Source organism: Portunus trituberculatus, chromosome 47 (assembly GCF_017591435.1).
Source record: "Portunus trituberculatus isolate SZX2019 chromosome 47, ASM1759143v1, whole genome shotgun sequence".
Lineage (NCBI taxonomy): Eukaryota > Metazoa > Arthropoda > Malacostraca > Decapoda > Portunidae > Portunus > Portunus trituberculatus.
In genome coordinates this window covers 32,875,986-32,884,578 of record NC_059301.1, presented here as the reverse complement: position 1 = coordinate 32,884,578, position 8,593 = coordinate 32,875,986, and the positions used below count along the sequence as shown (strand labels likewise).

General features: G+C 43.3%; 2 non-coding genes across 2 annotated transcripts; one reads left to right on the top strand and one right to left on the bottom strand.

Annotated features, from left to right (window-relative positions):
• The first annotated feature begins 1,765 nt into the window (after positions 1-1,765).
• Trnav-aac lies at positions 1,766-1,838 on the top strand. Its single transcript has one exon. It is a non-coding gene; the product is annotated as a tRNA-Val (tRNA).
• A 4,785-nt stretch (positions 1,839-6,623) lies between these two features.
• Trnad-guc lies at positions 6,624-6,695 on the bottom strand. The gene has a single exon. It is a non-coding gene; the product is annotated as a tRNA-Asp (tRNA).
• Positions 6,696-8,593: the final 1,898 nt, after the last annotated feature.

The window sequence follows — 8,593 nt, the reverse complement described above, 5'->3', positions numbered from 1 at the left end:
TGGCGAGGCTGAGCAGGGTCTGATAACAAGAAGTGGACGCCTCCAGCCACGGATGTCAATAAGCACTTGTTTTTCTAGAGGAGACGCCTGGGGAAGTGCGCAGTGCGGCCTCGAGCTCTTGTTGACACTGTGATCAGAGTCCACACCTCGCCTCATGATGCAATGATGAGATGGAGCGTCACTTACGTACGACGCGACGCTGTCCTCATTCGGTCTGATCACCGTGGCATCACGTTCTCCAAGCCTTCCTGAAGCTATGGCGGGGATTAAAGCTGACAGCCTTATGCTCATTATTCTAAAAAAAAGATGAGTCGCGTTTATCTACAGTAATTTGACCAGTCTGGAGTGGAAGTCAACTAGAGCGTTTTCATTTGAGTTTTCTAGTGTTTTAATTTTTACAAGGCTGTAGTGTAAGTTAATTTCTGTGAACGTCTTTACCAGGCTGTGATAAAACATTTTTAGAGTATTTTTAATTTATTAGGGTCTAATGGATGTTTTCTGGAGTGTTTTCATGATTAACCAAGGATTCTGCATCAGCAACGAGGGAAAACACCCGATAACCAGACTAATCATATCTGTGACCTCCGAAAAACATTTATGAGAGGCTAAGTGTTTAAGAATGCGAGTCGAGTCCTGCTTGTTGATATGAAGTTCTCTAGAGATGATGGACTATTACAACTACTCTTATCTACGGGCTTGAAGAGGAAAAACAAAGATAACAATAGTAATAAAAAAAGATAAGTCGATAAGTATTAACCATCACCATCACCACTATCACCATTATTTTCAAGTACTACTACTACTATTAAAACCACTGACCATGAGACTCAAAGCTATGTAACTACCACCACCACCTCCACAACAACAATCGTCGCCGCCACCACCACCACCACCAGTACCGGAAGAAGGTCCAAGGCTCCATCACGACCTCGGAACGTCTCGAGTCTTTGTTCTTCCACACCCGACCACCCACGTCCTCAGAGCACATCCGATACTCAGTCCACACCCACCAATACACTCAGAATGCACCTTCCCACACTATCCAGCCTACTAAATAACTATCTTCTTCCACTTTCCTTCATTTTCTTTACCCTACCTTCTGTCCAAACTCTTCATTATTCACCATCGTACACTATCCAGCCACACATCACTCACTATACACCACTGATATAAAGCATACATCTCCTTCCACGCTGATACACTGCATACATCTATTGTACTTCAATTTACAGGTTCCACTCACTCTGGTACACTGGAGACAGCCACATACACTACCCATACACTCCCTGCACACTACACTCACTCTTATACTACACAGAACAGCCAATACACTTCAATATCGTATTCAAGCACACCATGCATAGTGTATATCCTCCAATACACAATATACAACCTCCACGACCCTAATAGCCTACACACATCCTCTCATACACACTACATACACAAGTTTAACTCTCCCAAACATACAGAATCCTCATACAATATAAATTATAGTTACCTGGTGTAGTGATGATTTCTGTCACAACCACCACCACCATCACCTCCCCCCACCACAACCACCACCACCACCATACGACCTATGCTTGTCGCCGAACATTCACCTGTTGGAAATAGAGAAGCAAATAAGTGTTCGCTTCTATAAAGTGAGACTGCGAATGTGTGTCTGTTCCTGTTGTACTCGTAAGTTAAACACAACATTTTATAGTGTCTGAATCAATGTTTTTCTTTGTGTGTTTCTCTCTCTCTCTCTCTCTTTCCTCACGAAGTGCTCATGGTGTAGTGGTTATCACATCTGTCTAACACACAGAAGGTCCCAGGTTCGAGCCCTGGTGAGCACATTTTATTTACTTCTCCAAGGCTGGCAAATTGTTTCCATGTGCAATCCCGCCCATCGTACACGAACCTGACCAGCCAGTGTTTGCAGTAGTGGTGGTAATTGATGCACACCAGCCTAAGTCTACCTTATGATCAGGGACTGCCGCGTGTAGGCCTGCTGGCTTCTTGCAGCTCCTCTTATTTCCTTATGCTCTTGTGTTCTCTCAACCAAATTCGGTATATATATATATATATATATATATATATATATATATATATATATATATATATATATATATATATATATATATATAATTTATTTTATGCCTGGAGATAACCGACTTAAGCAACTAGATGAATAGATAAAAACCTTTTTCACAAAAAGCGAAGACCGACGACCAATTTACTTCCATAGATGTTTTGATAACCTACTCCTTTTCTGAATCAGTTGAACTCATAGGTAGGAAGGAAAAATAGAAAGAGGAAGAGAGATTCGATGTTTATTGGTAAGTGGGATGAGCTTTTCTCCGCTGTCTTTGTCAGACGATATTCATTGGGATTCATATTCACTCTTCTTTGAAGATTTTGATACGATTTTCCATTTCGTAGAAAAATGTTGTCACAATCACAACTTTTTAGAAATCTATGCATACACTACAATCTGGCGAATTGTTAATCCTTGATATTATATATTTTTTCTTTACGTCTGTGCATCAATGAAACATTGATTCTTATTACTTCTTTTATTTAATTACGATTAGTTTTCCATTTCACAATGTTCTGAATCCTACCAAATGAAAAGGCTTGATATGTATTAAGAGCAATGAATGCATGAATAGAAGGAACTTTGCTAATGCTCGCAAGAGACGCTTTACACACACACACACACACACACACACACACACACACACACACACACACACACACACACACACACACACACACACACACACACACACACACAGAGAACCCTGCCATACCAAGTGTCCCTGAGCAGCAGAGATCTTAAACCCTGTCGATGTATGTTCTCCCTTCCAGCGACGTGACGAATACTAATAAATGCTGTAATGATCTCTTTACCGAGGCATTTGGGCCATTTCCTCATTCGGTATGTATTGGATCTTTAAAACTTTGCTAAGAAAATGTTGTATATATATATATGTGGAAGTCAGCATATCTTCAAGGATGTGGACTTCTTTTTTCAACGTTTACAGATAAGATAGATAAAAAGAAATTATCTCCCTATATATTGTTTTGCTGTTATTGTGTCCTTCAAGAGAGAGAGAGAGAGAGAGAGAGAGAGAGAGAGAGAGAGAGAGAGAGAGAGAGAGAGAGAGAGAGAGAGAAAGCGAAAAACAGAAAGATAAAAGAGAGTACGGGACAAGGTAAACAGACCGATAAACAGACGAACAAACAAACAGGCAGGCAGACAGACAGACAGGCAAACAGAGCCATGTAGAAATAAAAAAACAAACAAACACACAAACAGACTAACAGAGACAAAGAGAAGAGAGGACAGGAAAGCAGACACTCAGAGATAGACAGAGAGCTAGAGAAAGAACGAAAGAAAGGAAGGGGGTGGGGGTTGTGGTGATAGAAACACACACAGTTTGCTCTGCTATCAAATCAGTGAGATAGAACACTCCCTTCGACCACACCACCACTTCCACTTCCACTGACTGATAAAACAATTCAACCCACGCACTTTTTAGTTTCCCATAAACCAGCTGCGCTCACTTCCCTGCAAATGAGGATGTGAATGCGGATGTTGTCTGCGGGAAAAAAAAGAAAAATGAAAGGATAAAGAAAAAAAAAACAAACGGAAACATGGATAAAAATACGCAGGTCGGCCTGATCGCAGATAATGTGGATACGGATACAGATGCGGATACGGATGTGGATGTTGTGAATGTTCTCTCGTGAATATAGGAAAAAATAGGAATGGCTTTATATATTTTTGTTTTCACTTTTTCTATGCCGCTCCAGGTTTGTATGCCTGCAGTAAATGTAATGTGTAAAAACTGACTGTGTTTCTATTGCTGGGTGATGTTGGACCTGCTTTCTCAGTGTTCTCCCTCTCCCCCTTCAGGGACTAGCACCGTCAGTTGAGTCCGGAATAAAGTGAAGAGACTTATGTTAACACCAGTAATGATGAAGGACAGGACAAAACGATTATGTCTGTGTCTCTGTCTCTTTGAAAAAGTTAGAGACAAGGCAAACAGACCAATAAACACACAAACAAACAAAGAGCTGCTGCTTCTCTCCTACTACCACCACCTACTACTACTACTACTACTACTACTACTACTACTACTACTACATGCTAACATTACATTCTAACATCACATACATACATACTGATGGTGGTGATCCTTCCTCTTCTTTTGCTGCTGGTGATGCTTCCTCTTCTTCCAATTTCGCCGGTGTTGGTGCTCCTCTTCTTCCTCTACTGCTGAAGATGCTGTAGCTTCTTCTTCTTCTTCTTCTTCTTCTTCCTCTTCTTCTTCTCCTCTTCTCCTGAGCCTGACAACTACATGGGTCACCTAACTGACTAACCTAACTAACCTAACCTAACCTATCCTAGCCTATCCTATGCTTGAGTCAGTCAGTTTGGGGGCGCTTGAAATTATCAGTGTCAGTTCGGTGGTGATGGTGGTGGTGGTGCTTCTCTTCATCTTCTTCTTCTTCTTCTTCTTCTTCTTCCTCTGCTGCTGCTGTACCTGTGTGGGAGAGACAAGTAATGGATTAGTGTGGGAGATGTACACTTATTTCCTTTTCCTGATGCTGCTGCTCCTCCTGCTGCTGCTGGTGCCGGCCGATCCTCTTCTTCTTCCTATGCTGCTGCTGCTGTACCTGTGTTAGAGACAAGTAATGGATATGGGAGATATGGGGAGAGGTTGTACACTTACCTGCTGTTCCTGATGTTGCTGCTGCTCCTCCTGCTGCTATTGGTGCTGGTCAGTCCTCTTCTTTTTTTGCCGCTACAGGTGCTGCTGCTGTACCTGTGTGGGAGAGACAAGTAACGAATTAGTACGGGAGATGTTGTGCACTTGTCTGCTGTTCCTAGTGCTCCTGCTGGTGGGTGGTCTTCTTCTTGTTCTGTGGTGGTGGTGGTGGTGGTGGTGGTGGCGGTGGTCCTCTTCTTCTTCTTCTTCATTCTTTGCTGGTGGTGGTGGTGGTGGTGGCGGTGGTCCTCTTCTTCTTCTTCTTCTTCATTCTTTGCTGGTGGTGGTGGTGGTGGTGGCGGTGGTCCTCTTCTTCTTCTTCTTCTTCATTCTTTGCTGGTGGTGGTGGTGGTGGTGGTGGTAGCGGTGGTCCTCTTCTTCTTCTTCTTCATTCTTTGCTGGTGGTGGTGGTGGTGGTGGCGGTGGTCCTCTTCTTCTTCTTCATTCTTTGCTGGTGGTGGTGGCGGTGGTCCTCTTCTTCTTCTTCTTCTTCTTCATTCTCTGCTGCTGCTGCTGCTGGCAGTGGTCCTCTTCTTCTCTGCTGCATCCTCCACCTTATTCTGATCACTACGTAGCTACCAACTACCAAATACTGACTCTCTCATTACCTATCCTGTCCTGTGATAAACCTATCCTATTCTATCCTATTGTTAACCCTAAACATTTGAGTGAGTCAGTTTGGTAGTCCTTGCAGTTCCCAGCCTGGGAGGAAGGGTGGGGAGGGCAGCTCTCCCCTGGGCGGTCCCCTCACCATACTGTGATGGAGTGATCATCCACTCAGGGTTTTTTTTTTTTTTTTTTTGCAAGTTCCGAGCGGGTTTCGAACCTACACTTCCCTCCCGCCACTCTAAATGTCATCACTCGACCCACTGAGTTACGAGGATCCAACACTGATAGGTCAATCTTCCCTTTCTTATGTTCATGTTCCAGTGGGCCATGAAAACCCCAACACAGCTGATGTGCTTCAACACATTGTTGTTCCGCACCAAAAGTTCAATAGACACTGACTTATGTCATTCTTAAAGTGAACATTAATCTTGACAACCAATATACGATATGATTAAGTGTTCCAAACTTGTAGGAAGATCAGTCATAGAGTGAAATTAGTAGTAGATGAGATGAAAAACTTCAGTTAAGGAATTTTTTTTTTTTTTTGTGTGTGTGTGTGTGTGTGTGTGTGTGAGCATTACTTGATTTATTTTTGTGTACCGTATGTATGTATGTATGTATTGTATGTATGTATGTATGTATGTATGTGGGCTTAGTGCATGCAGTACGTACCGGAGAACCACAGGCTGCATCTCACTATTGCAAGAGAAGAGTGAGACGGAGAGGCCACGGAGCGGGAACTCCAGCAGATAACACTACGCTGCGTCAAGGCTTATCATATGATGTTTAATGGCACGTTTGAGAAGCGCAACCCAGTGTCATTAGTTCAGCCCCGGCGACCAGCACCCCTGCCATCACCTCACATCACCCCTGTTTTATCCGAGAGGGTGCAGCCGTCCACGACAACCCTCTTATGTTATGTGTTCAGATGGCTAGACAAGAGCACATCGCGGGGAAACACAGGCCGACCAGGCAGAGGTGCTGCGCCGCCACTGCTGGGATGCACCACAGCTTTCTTGGGATCTCTACTCAGCTCCTGTCGGTACTAATCAAAGGTGTTCACTCAGCGGACAGATTGACACGCCAGCGCTTCACTCATGCTTACCTCTATCTAGTCAGGGCCATGCAAGTTGAAAGGAATAGTGTCAGCTTAGGAAGGAACTTAGAGAGACAAAACCAGCGTGGCAATGACCGCAGCACATGATGTCATAACCCACCTGGGCAGCAAAAGCGCTCCACAGCAAAATATTGACCCTCCCCGGCGGGGAATCGAACCCCGGTCTCCCGCGTGACAGGCGGGGATACTAACCACTATACTACCGAGGACACAAAACATGAAGAGCTTAACAAGATTTTAAACAATAAGTAAAGATGATCTGCTTCATATACTTTCATTATAGGAATAAAGACACATCACAGAATACAATACAGCAAAACAGAACAGAATACAATACATTATCATTACTACTACTACTACTACTACTACTACTACTACTACTACTACTACTACTGTTACCACTACTACTGCTACTACTGTTACCACTACTACTACTACTACTACTACTTCATCTATAAGAAATTCATGACAAAAAAGCAACAAAAGAATAATAACAAGATTCTGAAATTACCAATGCTTGTGTATGAAGCAAAACAATAATACTGGAATGAAGGAAAAGAAAAGAAGTCAAGAGAGAGAGAGAGAGAGAGAGAGAGAGAGAGAGAGAGAGAGAGAGAGAGAAAGAAAATAATAACGAGAAAAAAAATCAGTCGCGTCCTTTTCGAGATAGTATTTTTTTCTTCATGAGTAAAAAAGTAATAAAAAGTAGGAAATGAGAGAAATATCCACAAACTTTAATTAACTCGAGTGTGGTACGACGTCATATAGAGAGAGAGAGAGAGAGAGAGAGAGAGAGAGAGAGAGAGAGAGAGAGAGAGAGATGCTTACATAATCATAACCAATCACCATAATCACCATCACCATCATCATCATCATCATCATCATCATCATCATTATCGTCATCATTACCGTCCCTCCCTTTAAAAACAACATTGATTAACTCCTTTTCTGCCTCCACTCCTTCAGAATTCATACAGTTATACAGTATTCCCTCGCTTCCTAGTCATAATTTTCCTTTCTTCGCATTCCTTCTTGTTCCTGTGTCTTTAACCCCTTCAGTATCATGACGTATATTCATTCTGGTGACTATTTGTTGATTTTATACAGCTTCAGAAACTTATGTGGGGGATTAAAATAGTGAAGATTCTGGCCATTAATCCTCTGACCTCCGTAATTTCTTCTTAATGTCATAAAATCGCCTAGTCATACCCAGAAATCATGGTAAAAATGCATCCCAGTACTGAAGAGGTTAAAAGTTGCCATTCCATACCACACGCTTTACTTGCCTTCAGAATCTAAGCCATTGCAGCATACATCTTTTCCTTCCTTCCTTCCTTCCTTCCTTCCTTCCATCCTTCCTTCCTGTTCCTATGCCTTTTCCTTCTGCTTCTTGCCTGTTCCTTATACTCGTTTCTCGTTTCTTTCCCTTTGCTTTCTCTCTCTCTCTCTCTCTCTCTCTCTGAATCTACACTATTGCAATACACTCTTTTTCCTTCCTTCCTTCCTTCCTTCCTTCCTTCTTTCCTTCCTTTTCCCCTCATTATCCCTTCATAAATGCCCCCATATAGACTTTTTTTTTTAATCTTCTTCCGTCCTTACCTCTCCCTTCTCTGTCTTCCCATTCATTTCCCGTCCTTTCCCGAAAACCTCCCACCTTTCCTTTCCTTTCCTTCCGCTGCCAGTAGAAGACAAGAGAAGAGAGAAAAGAGGAAGAGAAAGAGAGAAGCAGAGAGCGTATCTGTTATCTTCAGCTATCATTGTCTTAGAGGGGGTGAGGGGGAGCAGGGTGGGTGGGGTGTGGAGAGGCGTGCGTGGGGTGAGATGTGTTAAGGGTGCCATAGGGGAGGGCGGGGTGTCAAAGGGGGGAGGGGAAGGGGGTAAACAAAGGGGTCGTCGTAATAAACAGCTCCGGGGCGTCTTGCTGCTCCTAACTCCCATTGTTGGGGCCGGAAACGGAAAGGTGGAGACTGACGCCATCTTGTCCTCCTCCGTCACGCCCTCCTCCTCCTCCTCCTCCTCCTCCTTCCTCCTCCTCCTCCTTCTGCTCCTTCCTCCTACTCCTCCCTTCCTTCTTCACTTCCTCCTTCACTTCACTCTGGTTCCTGGA